The sequence below is a fragment of the Schistocerca serialis genome, chromosome 7, assembly GCF_023864345.2.
Source record: "Schistocerca serialis cubense isolate TAMUIC-IGC-003099 chromosome 7, iqSchSeri2.2, whole genome shotgun sequence".
Classification (NCBI taxonomy): domain Eukaryota; kingdom Metazoa; phylum Arthropoda; class Insecta; order Orthoptera; family Acrididae; genus Schistocerca; species Schistocerca serialis.
This window is the reverse complement of record NC_064644.1, coordinates 330,216,807-330,230,377: the sequence shown is the minus strand read 5'-3', so window position 1 is coordinate 330,230,377 and position 13,571 is coordinate 330,216,807.

The window sequence follows — 13,571 nt, the reverse complement described above, 5'->3', positions numbered from 1 at the left end:
GACATCAAGAATGTTTGCAATTAATGCTAAAAATTTGGTGGCTTGGGATAACGAAACTGTGATCTGAGTGGACATGAGATTGTCTGATTGCCCTTTAACCCTTTCAAAGGTTACCACTGTGCCACAGAAGCATACATAGAGGACTGTTTACGGAAATTCATTTAATTTCGTTTTAAAATCTTAATTTTTAACAACTCGTAGAAACATAACTGTGTCTCTTCTAACAGTCGTCTGGCACATTTTATCTGGTGCTTCCACAAATATTTTCAATTTCAATTTTGCAGTGAGTAACTGGAGTCGGCCCAAACAAGTACTGCTCATCACGCCTTTCATATGACACCCAGTATAAACAGATAATGTCGTATACTTTCCCATACAAACAAAACGTATTTTAAAGCAGGCTGTTACGTGTTCATTCAGTAGAGTGGTCCCAAATTAATTTTGTGTGATATTGGCTTTATCAATATGTGTTAATAGGAAGAGTAAAACAGGAAGAATTACATGCTAACTTGCCCTTTGTTGTCAGCTACTGCCATGCAGCAGTGCTATTCAGTCACTACTGGAGTACTGATTGTTCATGTTTTTCTGCTCCTCTTAATACATATTTCTAAACCGAATATCATGCTACACTATTCTGGAACAGCTCTGTCGAATGGACACATAAAACAGTTTTAAAAATAATTTATTACGTTTTTCATGGGTACAAACTTTTAATGTATGTTCATTTTTTCCCTATTATCAGGAGCGTTTACCATATGACAGTATATGTCAAATAATTGTTTTTTATCACACATGAAATTCAGCATGTGTTTAATCTTGCCACTATGTATCTCTGCGGTAGTTGAACTCTGAGTAACCCACAGTTGTTGTTGCATTATGCTTCTCACAAAGTCACTGAATAAATTTTCACATTTCCAGTTTCTTGATATATTTGGTCAACAGCAAAACACATCACATCTTATAACTTCTGGACGTTTGTCACACTTTGCTTTTTAACAATACAATTCTTATCAACACTCAACTCAATGGCTTAAGTGCTATGCCGCCAAACATGACTGATGCTGCTGTTGCTGGTGTCATCATTATTGCTGCTGTTTGAAAAAACATAGATGTTGATTTGGTACAGCTTGAATACAATGGTTAATTTGTTTTTGATGTATGATAGTTTATCAAACAGGTATCTCCACAATATTTGAGTGAGCTGAACCCTTTTACACTGCAAGATATTCTCATTCTCAATTACCACCTCAAACTTAATGTTCGATGAAATACCTACATTGACACCTTGTGACCAACAACTGAGCAAATAAGACATACTTGTCAACAGCAATATGGCTTTGGTAGCTGTATGAACTGGTGGGATAGTAGACACCAAGCCCTGAGAAACTGTGTGAAGCTGAATTCTTTTATATTAGTAACAGATCAGGCAATGTGCTTCCATTGTGGTGAAGGTTTGAAAGGTTGGGAAAAAATGCACAATTCGTGGTTAGACCTTGCTGTACGGTTTTCCAAGTGTGTGTGTGATTCTTGCTAAGAGTAAAGATTTTGTAGATAATGTTTGTTAGAACAAAGATGCAATAATTGCTGCAGAGGATGCAGCTAATATTTAACTTCCATCATATCTTCTAAAAACTGACAGAGCTGTTATCCTGAAAGTGACAGAGCTTTCAACAAGGCTGGCCTGTGTAAAATTTGCTTCCAGGAAGAGGTGGGATTGCCATTCTTTCTATGCCGTCACATTGCTGCTTGCATTAAACGTGCATCACCCTTTTCCTCGTGTGTTGTTTGCAGGAAACGTGTTTCAGCCATTGTGAGAGAATTCTTGACGAAACTGGCAGTTTTGTAAGAAATACTATTACTTTAATATATACATTACTACATTGATAATATACATTATGGAAAAAACACTATTGTTAAAATACAATCACTCGTTTATTTTCCTGCATCAACACTTTGGCTAACTCTTGATGTCATAGTTGCGATTAAATTGTGATCTTAACACATCCTTCGAAACATATACCCAGCATTAAAAAATAATGATTTTAATGCCAAATCCTAGAACTGACAGACAGTGCCACTGTCAATGTGTACAGTCTTCCATAGGCTTAAGTACATTATTTAATTCCCCACAGAGTACTACTGTTAAGACAAATAGGCCTGTATATGGATCAAAACAACAAACATAAATAAATGATATAATAATGAAGAGTTTATTTATTCTTCATGTCACCCATTATAATCTATTAATGAGTGCTTTGCGATGTGAGAATAGTACAACAGTCAGATTTGTTTCAACACAATAGCCCTCCCAACAACTCTAGATGGACATGACAGCAGTTGTGTTATATGACAGATGGACTGCGTGTCTATTACCCCACCAATTCACATAGCTATCAAAGCCATATATCCGTTTACAAGTACATTTTATTCGGGTTGTTGTGGGTCGCAATGTGACAATACTGGCATTTCATCAAATACTGAGTTTGAGGTGATAATTGAGAATGAGAATGTACTGGATCATAAAAGGGTTCAGCGCTCTCAAATATAGTGGAGATGCCTGTTTGATAGACTACCATACATCAAGGATCAATTAACCATTGCATACAAGCTGTACCAATCAATATCTATGTTTTTCCAGCAGCAGCAACATCGACACCAGCAACAGCAGCATCATTGGTCATCTTATCACCTCAGTAGAAACCATATTTGGTGGCATAGCATTTGAGCTAGTGGATTGGGAGATGACACAGTGTATTTAAAAAGCAAAGTGTCACAAATAGGCAGAAGTTATACAATCTAGAACATGAACTTGGACTTCAGTAATCTACGTTTGTCCCATGTGGAGTGACTGTGCAAAACCCTGTGTGACATAAAATTAAAACAGTGCACTTCAGAAGATAGTTTTCTTGTAGTGCCAGTTTTATTTCAGTGGACATTTAGGATTTGCGCCACAGGCTTGAGAATTGTAGGATCCTCCTACATGGGTCAGGTGTGCACAGCACATCAGAGGCTGCTACTTAGATAGCTGAATGTGTGGGTGAACACAAGGTTTATTTGCCAAAGCATTCACAACAAACTTCCATAGTTTGAAGCGTTAATGAAAAAGTAGTGAAGCTCGCATAACACTGGGTACAGAAACCTAGTTGAACCTGAAATGGTTAGGAGTGAGATTTTTGAGGAAAATTTAAGTGTATATCGAAAGAATAGGTTAATGGGAAATGGAGAGTAGACAAGAAACTTAAATCCAGGGAGATAAAAATTGAAGCTCCATGTGAGGTTGCTTGGGTAAGACTCAGTTTCAGGGGTGTGCATAAAATGCTAATTCGATGCATCTATCGGCCATCTCCTGATGAAATCGAAAACTTTAGAGAAAACCTCAGTTTGCTTGTATGTAAGTTCCGCAATCACACTGTCATCATCGATGGAGACTTTAACGTTCCAAAAATCAACTGGCAAAATTACAACTTTCTTAGTGGTGGGTGTGGAAAGACATCCTGTGAAACACTGCTAAATGCCTTCTCTGAAAACTGAGAACAGGTAGTTCAGCACCCCATTCATGATGGAAATATATTGAATCTAATGGGAACAAATAGGCCTCACCCCCTTGAGGATGTCCACATCGAAACTGGTATTAGTGACCATGATGCGGTTGTGGCAATAATGAGTACCAAAATTCAAAGATCAACTAAAACTAATAGAAAGACTTATATGTTTAGTAAACTAAATAAAAAATCAGTAGAGTCATAGCTTAATCAGGAACTTGAAAGTTTCGATACAGGGCAGGGCTATGTAGAGGAACTATGGCTCAGGTTTGAAAGAATAGCTGACCATGCACTGGACAGATATCTACCCAGTAGAACAGCTCACAATGGTAAAGACTTGCCATAGCATTTGGTCACTGTAAAGAAACTTCTAAAGGAACAGAGACCACTACTAATAGATAGGAAACAAAGCTACGACTATTGACAGAGATGCTAAATGGAACATGTTTGGCTGTCAAGAGAATAATACATGAAGCCTTCAATGAGTATGATATAAGAATACTGTCAAATGATTTTTCGCAGAATCCAAAGAAATTCTGAACATATGGCTGTAAGTGCACCAAAATTAGCGTCCAATCAATCATGGATGAGACAGGATCTGTATTGAGGGTAGCAAAGCGAAAGATGAAATACTTAACTCCATTTACAAAAGTTCCTGCACAAAAGAAAACGTAGGAGAATTGTCCCAATTATATCCTTGTACCACAGAAAAGATGAGTGAAGTAAGTATTAGTATCAGCATTGTTGAGGAACAGCTGAAATCGTTAAAACTGAATAAATCTCCAGGGCCCGATGGAATCTGTATCACATTCTATACTGAATTTGTGGCTGAGTCAGCCCCTCTTCTAACTAATCTATCTTAGATTACTTGGAAAAAAAGAAACTGTGCACAATGTTTGGAAGAAAGCAAAGGCCACATCCGTATACGAGAACGGTAATAGACGTCATCCACGAAACTACTGTCCACAATCCTTGAAATCGATTTGTTGTAGGATCTTAGGACATATTCTGAGCTCAAATATAATGAGGTATCTTCAACAGAATGACGTCCAACCAGCATGGATTCCAAAATATGGAGCATATGAAACTAAACTCACTTTTCTCACGTGACATATTAGAAGCTTTGGATCAAGGCAGTCAGGCAGGTGTAATATTACTTGATTTTCGAAATGCATTTGACTCAGTACTACCCCTGCACCTATTGTAAAAAGTTCTGTCAGATGAAGTATCAAGTGAATTTTGTGATTGGGTTGAGGAATTTTTGGTAGGGAGCACGTATGATGTTATCTTGATGGATACTCATGGTGAGATATAGAAGTAACTTTGGGTGTTCCACAGGAAAGTATTTTAAGACTCTTGGTATTCAAGTTGTATATTAAGGCACTTGTGAACAATATTAATAGCAACCTCAAACTTATTGCAGATTATGCAGTTATCTATAATGAAGTACTAGCTGAAAGATGAGTAAATAATTAATCAGTTCTTGATAAGATTTCAAAGTGGTGCAAAGACTGGAAACTTTCTTTGAATTTTCAGAAATGTAAAACTGTACACTACACAAAACGAAAACCCTAATATCCTTTGACAGTAATATCAATGAATCACCGCTGGAATTGGCCAACTTGTACAAATATCTGGGTTAACACTTTGTAAGGGTATGAAATGGAATGATCACATAGGCTCAGTCGTGGGTAAGGCCGTTGGTAGACTTAAGTTTATTGATAGAATACTAGGGAAGTGCAAGAGTCTACAAAGGAGATTGCTTACAAATCGCTCATGTGACTCATTCTAGAATATGGCATGAGTATGTGGGACACATGCCAGGTAGGACTAATTGGGGATACTGAATGTATACAGAGAAGTGTAGCATGAATGGTAACAGGTTTGTATGACCTGGGGGAAAGTGTCACAGAGATACTGAAGAAATTGAACTGGCAGACTCTTGAAGAGAGAAGTAAACTATCTACATCTACATCTATACTCCGCGAGCCACCTTACGGTGTGTGGCGGAGGGTACTTATTGTACCACTATCTGATCCCCCCTTCCCTGTTCCATTCACGAATTGTGCGTGGGAAGAACGACTGCTTGTAAGTCTCCGTATTTGCTCTAATTTCTCGGATCTTTTCGTTGTGATCATTACGCGAGATATATGTGGGCGGTAGTAATATGTTGCTCATCTCTTCCCGGAATGTGCTCTCTCGTAATTTCGATAATAAACCTCTCCGTATTGCGTAACGCCTTTCTTGAAGTGTCCGCCACTGGAGCTTGTTCAGCATCTCCGTAACGCTCTCGCGCTGACTAAATGTCCCCATGACGAATCGCGCTGCTTTTCGCTGGATCATGTCTATCTCTTCTATTAATCCAACCTGGTAAGGGTCCCATACTGATGAGCAATACTCAAGAATCGGACGAACAAGCGTTTTGTAAGCTACTTCTTTCGTCGATGAGTCACATTTTCTTAGAATTCTTCCTATGAATCTCAACCTGGTGCCTGCTTTTCCCACTATTTGTTTTATGTGATCATTCCACTTCAGATCGCTCCGGATAGTAACTCCTAAGTATTTTACGGTCGTTACCGCTTCCAATGATTTACCACCTATGGCATAATCGTACTGGAATGGATTTCTGCCCCTATGTATGCGCATTATATTACATTTATCTACGTTTAGGGAAAGCTGCCAGCTGTCGCACCATGCATTAATCCTCTGCAGGTCCTCCTGGAGTACGTACGAGTCTTCTGATGTTGCTACTTTCTTGTAGACAACCGTGTCATCTGCAAATAGCCTCACGGAGCTACCGATGTTGTCAACTAAGTTATTTATGTATATTGTAAACAATAAAGGTCCTATCACGCTTCCCTGCGGTACTCCCGAAATTACCTCTACATCTGCAGATTTTGAACCGTTAAGAATGACATGTTGTGTTCTTTCTTCTAGGAAATCCTGAATCCAATCACAAACCTGGTCCGATATTCCGTAAGCTCGTATTTTTTTCACTAAACGTAAGTGCGGAACCGTATCAAATGCCTTCCTGAAGTCCAGGAATACGGCATCAATCTGCTCGCCAGTGTCTACGGCACTGTGAATTTCTTGGGCAAATAGGGCGAGCTGAGTTTCACATGATCTCTGTTTGCGGAATCCATGTTGGTTATGATGAAGGAGATTTGTATTATCTAAGAACGTCATAATACGAGAACACAAAACATGTTCCATTATTCTACAACAGATTGACGTAAGCGAAATAGGCCTATAATTATTCGCATCTGATTTACGACCCTTCTTGAAAATGGGAACGACCTGCGCTTTCTTCCAGTCGCTAGGTACTTTACGTTCTTCCAGCGATCTACGATAAATTGCTGATAGAAAGGGGGCAAGTTCTTTAGCATAATCACTGTAGAATCTTAAGGGTATCTCGTCTGGTCCGGATGCTTTTCCGCTACTAAGTGATAGCAGTTGTTTTTCAATTCCGATATCGTTTATTTCAATATTTTCCATTTTGGCGTCCGTGCGACGGCTGAAGTCAGGGACCGTGTTACGATTTTCCGCAGTGAAACAGTTTCGGAACACTGAATTCAGTATTTCTGCCTTTCTTCGGTCGTCCTCTGTTTCGGTGCCATCGTGGTCAACGAGTGACTGAATAGGGGATTTAGATCCGCTTACCGATTTTACATATGACCAAAACTTTTTAGGGTTCTTGTTTAGATTGTTTGCCAATGTTTTATGTTCTAATTCGTTGAATGCTTCTCTCATTGCTCTCTTTACGCTCTTTTTCGCTTCGTTCAGCTTTTCCTTATCAGCTATGATCCGACTACTCTTAAACCTATGATGAAGCTTTCTTTGTTTCCGTAGTACCTTTCGTACATGATTGTTATACCACGGTGGATCTTTCCCCTCGCTTTGGACCTTAGTCGGTACGAACTTATCTAAGGCGTACTGGACGATGTTTCTGAATTTTTTCCATTTTTGTTCCACATCCTCTTCCTCAGAAATGAACGTTTGATGGTGGTCACTCAGATATTCTGCGATTTGTGCCCTATCACTCTTGTTAAGCAAATATATTTTCCTTCCTTTCTTGGCATTTCTTATTACACTTGTAGTCATTGATGCAACCACTGACTTATGATCACTGATACCCTCTTCTACATTCACGGAGTCGAAAAGTTCCGGTCTATTTGTTGCTATGAGGTCTAAAACGTTAGCTTCACGAGTTGGTTCTCTAACTATCTGCTCGAAGTAATTCTCGGACAAGGCAGTCAGGATAATGTCACAAGAGTCTCTGTCCCTGGCTCCAGTTCTGATTGTGTGACTATCCCATTCTATACCTGGTAGATTGAAGTCTCCCCCTATTACAATAGTATTATCACGAAACTTCTTCACGACGTTCTGCAGGTTCTCTCTGAGGCGCTCAACTACTACGGTTGCTGATGCAGGTGGTCTATAGAAGCATCCGACTATCATATCTGACCGACCTTTGAAACTTAACTTAACCCAGATTATTTCACATTCGCATTCGCTAATAACTTCACTGGATATTATTGAATTCTTTACTGCTATAAATACTCCTCCACCATTGGCGTTTATCCTATCCTTGCGGTATATATTCCATTCTGTGTCTAGGATTTCGTTACTGTTCACTTCCGGTTTTAACCAACTTTCCGTTCCTAATACTATATGCGCACTATTTCCTTCAATAAGAGATACTAATTCAGGAACCTTGCCCTGGATACTCCTGCAGTTTACCAATATTACGTTAACTTTTCCTGTTTTTGGTCTCTGAGGACGGACGTTCTTTATCAACGATGATAATGTCCTCTCTGGTAAGCCGTCAGGTATTTTATCGTTTCGCCCAAGGGGGGGTCCCTCTAACCTAAAAAACCCCCGTGTGCACGCCACACGTACTCTGCTACCCTAGTAGCTGCTTCCAGTGTGTAGTGCACGCCTGACCTGTCTAGGGGGGCCCTACAGTTCTCCACCCAATAACGGAGGTCGATGAATTTGCAACCATTATAGTCGCAGAATCGTCTGAGCCTCTGGTTTAGACCCTCCACACGGCTCCAAACCAGAGGACCGCGATCGACTCTGGGCACTATGCTGCAGATATTAAGCTCAGCTTGCACTCCGCGTGCGATGCTGGTTGTCTTCACCAAATCAGCCAGCCGCCGGAAGGAACCAAGGATGGCCTCAGAACCCAAGCGGCAGGCGTCATTCGTTCCGACATGTGCTACTATCTGCAGCCGGTCACACCCAGTGTGTTCAATAGCTGCCGGAAGGGCCTCCTCCACATTACGGACGAGACCCCCCGGCAAGCACACCGAGTGCACACTGGCATTCTTCCCCGACCTACCCGCTATTTTCCTGAGGGGCTCCATAACCCGCCTAACGTTGGAGCTCCCTATAACTAACAGGCCCGCCCTCTGTGACTGTCGGGACCTTGCCGGAGAATCGGCCACTGGCCCAACAGGCGAGGCATCCTGTGGTGGCTCGGAAACGATGTCATCACCACTAGGAAGCACCCCGTACCTGTCGGAAAGGGGTAAGGCAGCTGCCACGCGGCCAGATCCCACCTTCGCCTTTCGGCCAGGCACGCGCGAGCCCACCACTGTCCGCCATTCACCCTGGAGTGATGGCTGACCGGTAAGATGCTCACTGCCGGAAGACGCAGCGACATCAGGGGTTCCATGTGATTCCAAGGCCACCTGAGAAAGTCTGCTTTAAATGATGACTCTAGGAACATATTACAACGCCCTATGTATCACTGTGATAGGAATCTTGAGGACAATGTTAGGATAATTAAAGCACATGTAGAGGCATTGAAACAATCATTCTTCGCACACTCCATAAGCGAATGGAATGGGAAGAAACCCTAATAACTGGTACAATGGGGTGTACTCCTCCAGGCATTTCATGGTGGATTGCAGAGTACAGATGCAGGTGTAGATTTTATATGATTTGTTTTACTTTTTGTATGACCTGTGCTGACTGTAAGGTATTGGTGTAGGTGTGCAAAGAAAATTTAAGCAAAATGTTTGGAAACAGCTTGTAGATTTAAGATGCCATGATAAATCATTAGCTTATTTTTGGGGGTATTATCAGTTACTCATAGGCAGAAACAAATGTGTTATGCTTGTTCAGCGTTTTTCCCCTTAAGTGAAGGACATTTAATTCATATTAGTTCTTTAGATCAAAACTATTGTTCATCTTTTGCAATGGGCAACTTTTATAAGGCAAAAATTAAAACTTAGAATAAACTATATTTGTTGTGTGACACCAGTTACTGCAGATGTAAAGTTACAAATCATTTCATAAAAATTTTGCACTTTGACATTTTTATTAACCATTTTTGTTGATGTTAAAAAAAGTTAATTACTTAAATATTAATGAGTACAACAATATAATAATGTAAAGGGGAAGACACTTTTTCGTTTTATTAAGTAGGGTATTTAGATTATGACTTATGCATGTTTAGTCTGTGGACTGAAAATTTAAACCATTTAGGTGTGTGGCTGAGTTTATAAAAGGTGTGTGTTATGTGGGCCATTCAACAACAAAAGCCCCACGGTTTTTTCTCAGAACATATTTACTGTTAATAGTCAGAATCAGCATGTTTGTCCATATCCTATTTTTCTACTAAGTCTGTATCACGCTCTATGGCCGTATGCCAACGTTGTGGAAGAGCATGTATTCACTGCAGGTAAAAGCTCTTGTCCTGTAGGCGTAGCCATGTTTTGACTGCATGACTGACACCTAGTTTTCGTCCGTCATAACGATCCATGACAAAGACCTCTCTGTCAGTCTCAAAACGCTCCAACAATTCAGATGAAATGGTCTTTCTTGGAATCTTGTGCTCCCCTGTGAGCATTCTTGTAACCCATCGTGAGCACCTCTTTGAATATCCATGATTCTCTATCATTGCAGACGCTGACTGACAATTGTAGAGCCAATTGTCGAGTTGCGATGTGCCAGTCGGGACGAATAATGGCATCTGCACGATTCAGCATATCTGGAACAGTGGCTGTGAGAGGACGTCCCGAGTGTGGCCGATCATGGAGCTCTGCTACAACAGTTCGTGAGGCTGTAATTTTCTTTACCCATGGCCCAACTACACTCTTATCAACCACAGCATTACCCTACACTGCACACAAACGTTTATTAATGTTCACCACAATTTCTTTTTATGCATACAAGAATTCAGTAAGAGCAGGCTGCTTGTAACGTAAATTGTATGTAGACGCCATTTTGACGCTGTACTGCAGCTCTGCCGTCTGCCAGAACGGTTCGAAACTTCACCGTCGCTCAGAACAAACATCAAAAGTGAAGCACCAACAAGGAAGTTCGTCTACATATATTAATGGCTTAAAAAATGCGGGGCGTTACTTATTGAACGATCCTCGTATTTGTGTGGAGCAATATAGCATTGTTGGGGTACCGAATGGATCTGGATGCAACTTTTGTAAGATTAACAGAGTGAATCAAAGTAATCTAGAGTCATCGTGAGTCGAGAGGGACTGAATGATGAAATCGAACATTGATATCTTACTTTTGTACTATCAAGAAGGATGAGTGCAGTTGCTGGAGGGAATATCCACACTGTTAATACACTCCTGGAAATGGAAAAAAGAACACATTGAGACCGGTGTGTCAGACCCACCATACTTGCTCCGGACACTGCGAGAGGGCTGTACAAGCAATGATCACACGCACGGCACAGCGGACACACCAGGAACCGCGGTGTTGGCCGTCGAATGGCGCTAGCTGCGCAGCATTTGTGCACCGCCGCCGTCAGTGTCAGCCAGTTTGCCGTGGCATACGGAGCTCCATCGCAGTCTTTAACACTGGTAGCATGCCGCGACAGCGTGGACGTGAACCGTATGTGCAATTGACGGACTTTGAGCGAGGGCGTATAGTGGGCATGCGGGAGGCCGGGTGGACGTGCCGCCGAATTGCTCAACACGTGGGGCGTGAGGTGTCCACAGTACATCGATGTTGTCGCCAGTGGTAGGCGGGAGGTGCACGTGCCCGTCGACGTGGGACCGGACCGCAGCGACGCACGGATGCACGCCAAGACCGTAGGATCCTGCGCAGTGCCGTAGGGGACCGCACCGCCACTTCCCAGCAAATTAGGGACACTGTTGCTCCTGGGGTATCGGCGAGGACCATTCGCAACCGTCTCCATGAAGCTAGGCCACGGTCCCGCACACCGTTAGGCCGTCTTCCGCTCACGCCCCAACATCGTGCAGCCCGCCTCCAGTGGTGTCGCGACAGGCGTGAATGGAGGGACGAATGGAGACGTGTCGTCTTCAGCGATGAGAGTCGCTTCTGCCTTGGTGCCAATGATGGTCGTATGCGTGTTTGGCGCCGTGCAGGTGAGCGCCACAATCAGGACTGCATACGACCGAGGCACACAGGGCCAACACCCGGCATCATGGTGTGGGGAGGGATCTCCTACACTGGCCGTACACCACTGGTGATCGTCGAGGGGACACTGAATAGTGCACGGCACATCCAAACCGTCATCGAACCCATCGTTCTACCATTCCTAGACCGGCAAGGGAACTTGCTGTTCCAACAGGACAATGCACGTCCGCATGTATCCCGTGCCACCCAACGTGCTCTTGAAGGTGTAAGTCAACTACCCTGGCCAGCAATATCTCCGGATCTGTCCCCCATTGAGCATGTTTGGGACTGGATGAAGCGTCGTCTCACGCGGTCTGCACGTCCAGCACGAACGCTGGTCCAACTGAGGCACCAGGTGGAAATGGCATGGCAAGCCGTTCCACAGGACTACATCCAGCATCTCTACGATCGTCTCCATGGGAGAATAGCAGCCTGCATTGCTGCGAAAGGTGGATATACACTGTACTAGTGCCGACATTGTGCATGCTCTGTTGCCTGTGTCTATGTGCCTGTGGTTCTGTCAGTGTGATCATGTGATGTATCTGACCCCAGGAATGTGTCAATAAATTTTCCCCTTCCTGGGACAATGAATTCATGGTGTTCTTATTTCAATTTCCAGGAGTGTATAAACGGGAATGAATGAGGTTCAATAGCTAGACTCTACACTGCTACTTAATACACAGTGTTGCGACTCTCAGTATTGAGTGTGAATGTGATAGTAGCTCTAGTTGAATAATGTTTAAGTGTAGGCGAGACCAGAATACCTTTTATTTCCATATCCATCAACCCTCTTACTCTTTTCTTCAGAACAAGTAATTTAGGGAGAGATCGATTGAAAAATCTACAGCCTGTTTCTTAGTGTAAGTTTCGGTCCTAGTTGTGGATATGATGTGTGGCATTGGCATAGTATGAGCCTTTTACTCCCATTTTAATTCAATATTTATACAGAATAAATTCGAGTTAGGCAATTGCATTTTTTCTTTAGCGTAATATATTTTTTTATTTATATGTCAATGAGTATTGAATAGGAAGTATTGAATAGGATTGGGGAGAAGAGAAGTTTGTGGCACAACTTGACCAGAAGAAGGGATCGGTTGGTAGGACATGTTCTGAGGCATCAAGGGATCACCAATTTAGTATTGGAGGGCAGTGTAGAGGGTAAAAATCGTAGGGGGAGACCAAGAGATGAATACACTAAGCAGATTCAGAAGGATGTAGGTTGCGGTAGGTACTGGGAGATGAAAAAGCTTGCACAGGATAGAGTAGCATGGAGAGCTGCATCAAACCAGTCCCAGGACTGAAGACCACAACAACAACATGTCAATGAGTGATTACTAGGTGTGGATGAAGCAATTTCTTTAGTTATTTCGTTTCATAGTTTCTCTTGCATCTAGATTTACAACAGTGACTGATACTTTGGACAGTAGGTTCTTGGCAGAAGTTTGGTTCTCTCGCTAGTGAAGCGCAAAAAAAAAAAAAATGTAATTGAGTTCCTGTCTGGGCACTCGCCCTGAGCATGGACTGAGCAAACAGGCTACTCAGTGCCGAGAGGGGAGCTTCAGGGAAGCGTGCGCGGCCAGTATCTCACTGACCATGTCCACCTGGAAGAGCAGCTCTCGCTTTAGAAACAGGGAA